Here is a 2500-nt window from a genome sequence, read left to right as displayed (position 1 = left end):
ACGCGCGGAGAGTGGAGAGAGAAAAAAAACATATACATATATACACCACACACACACACACACACACATATATACACGGACACACCTAACAGTCAAACATAGAGGCAACATGAACACACACAGTCGCACGAAGACAGAAAAAGAAAGAGAGAGAGAGAGAGAGGAACGATGTTTGCCGGTCTTTCGTCCCTTCTCTCGAAGCCTTCTCTTACTCTCTCTTACGCGTGAACGAGCGTGGCGGGGGCGGAGACAGTTTAAGGGGAGGGGAGAAGAGCGAGAGAGACCGAGAGACAGAGAGAAAGAGACAGAGATACCAAGAGAAAGAGAGAGAAAGAGAGAGAGAGAGAGTGAGAGAGAGAGAGGGGGGATGGAGAGAGTGAGATAGAAAGAGAGCCACGTGCACACCGTAAAAGAGGCAGCGGCGGGACGCGCGTGGCCGGCTCGCTACGTCATCGTCACCATATAACAAACGTTTCTCCTCCACCTCCGACAGCTCCTCCCGTTCTTATTAAATGATCATTAGCGTTCGGGCGACCCATCGACATCGGAGGAATGCACGTAGACAAAACGAAGAGGGAAAGTAAATCTTTCCTCGTTATTAGATAGGTATAAATTAAATTTTCGATCGAATCTAAACTGCATTACGGCATTTTCGACTATTACGTTGTTCAATTTAAAATGTAGTTCGATTTAAAAGACGTAGACGTAGACTTTGACGTAGACGTAGACGAAGAAGAAGAAGAAGAAGAGGAAGAAGAAGAAGAAGAAGAAGAAGAAGAAGAAGAAGAAGAAGAAGAAGAAGAAGAAGAAGATGACGACGACGACGATGACGACGACGACGACGACGACGACGACGACGACGGATGATGACGACGACGACGACGACGACGATGTGACGGATCTTTTGGACAGAGAGAGAGAGAGAGAGACAGAGAGAGACAGAGAGAGAGAGAGAGAGAGAGAGTAAGAGAGAGAGAGAGAGAGAGAGAAGAGAGTAAGAGAGAAAGAAAGAGAGAGAAAGATAGAAAAATAGAACGAGATAATAGATTGAATATATAAAATGCGATGATGTAATAAAAATAGAAATAAGAAATGACACGATGGAAAGAATATATGGTGTCGTGAAAGGTTTTCTCGGACCTTCTTCTGAGCATCGCGTGGAACGCGAACGAAAGAGAGAGTGATCGACGACGTGGAGACGCGCGAGACAGAAGGAGCCTAAAGGTTGAACGCGTGTCTTATTCTACCCGAAACCGTTATCCTATCTATATCATTTATCTATCTATCTATCTATCTATCTATCTATCTATCTATCTATCTATTGATCTACTCTATTTATCTATTTCTCCCTTCTTCTCTCTCCCTTTTTCCCTCTCTTTCTCTTTCTCTTCTTCTCTCCCTCTCTCTCTCTCTCTCTCTCTTTCTCTCTCTCTCTCTCCTTTATCGCATCCAAAAATATCGCGGGACACTTCTCTCGGACTCTCTTCTCTCGTGTTTCTCGAACTCTTAAACACTCTCACTCTCAACTAATTTCAACTTCTTTCTTTCAATGTTCCGCGACAAGAGATCTCGCGGCTTTCTCGCGAACGGGTTTCATTTTTTCTTTTCTTTTATTTTCTCTCCTTTTTCTTTTATCCCGACGAAGCGTACTGCAAGCGTTATCCCGAAGATAATAAATCCCGATTTATGTTCTCTCTCTTTTTTTTGGATCGCATGGTATCACACGTCTCTTTTTCTTTTCCGTTTTCTTTTCCTTTTCTTTTCTTTTCTTTTCTTTTCTTTACTTTTTTTTTTTCGTTCTTTTTCCAACCAAACTTGTTCCTCCCTTCCCGCTCAATCTTATCGGATCATCTTCTTTCCTCTTCTCTTCTCTCCTATCTTATCCTATTCTATCCTATTCTCTTCTCTTCTCTTCATTCATCCTACTTGTACTCTTTTTCATGACACGACAACCGGCCTTCTGTTTCACCCACTACAAAAAGACTGATTACACTATTCCCATTTTCCTTCCTTCCTTCCTTCCTTCCTACTTTTAATTTCTCTCTATCCCTCTCTTTCCTTCATTCTTTTTTCTTTTCTTTATATTTCTTCTCCTCCTTTTATTCTCCTTAATCCCCCTCTTTTTTCTCTACTTTTTCTTCTCCTTCTTCTCCTTCTCTTTCTTCTTCTTCTTCTTTTCTTCTTCTTCTTCTTTTCTTCTTCTTCTTCTTCTTCTTCTTCTTCTTCGTCAACTACGGTCTAACCCACACTCACTGAACGACAACGAACGCGCGAAACGAACGGTCGTGAGCCGGGCCGGTGACACGCACGCACTGACGGAGAAAACAGAGAACGGAGGGGTAGTTTAAATGAAAGAAAGAAAGAAAGAAAGAAAGAAAGAAAGAAAGAAAGAGAGAGAGAGAGAGAGAGAGAGAAACGAAAAAGAAAAAGACACGGAGAAGAAAAAAAGAGAACGAAAAGGAATTAAAATGAAATAAGAAGAAAATATAGAAAGTATCTA

General features: G+C 41.8%; 1 protein-coding gene across 2 annotated transcripts in view; it reads right to left on the bottom strand.

Moving 5' to 3' along the window:
* Hr4 (nuclear hormone receptor 4) overlaps positions 1–2500 on the bottom strand; it is a 113565-nt gene that overhangs the window by 110650 nt on the left and 415 nt on the right. Inside the window, exon 1 of one of the 2 annotated variants that reach the window (XM_085659075.1) lies at positions 2133–2500. This exon is cut by the window's right edge and continues 415 nt beyond it. The gene's annotated coding sequence lies outside the window, so the exon portion shown is untranslated. Of the gene's footprint in view, positions 1–663; positions 776–2132 lie in introns of those variants that run through there. The other variant, XM_085659076.1, reaches the window with a different exon arrangement.

Source organism: Vespa mandarinia, chromosome 8 (genome assembly GCF_050613455.1).
Source record: "Vespa mandarinia isolate Hongniang chromosome 8, ASM5061345v1, whole genome shotgun sequence".
Classification (NCBI taxonomy): Eukaryota; Metazoa; Arthropoda; class Insecta; order Hymenoptera; family Vespidae; genus Vespa; species Vespa mandarinia.
This window is presented reverse-complemented; position numbering and strand designations above follow the sequence as displayed.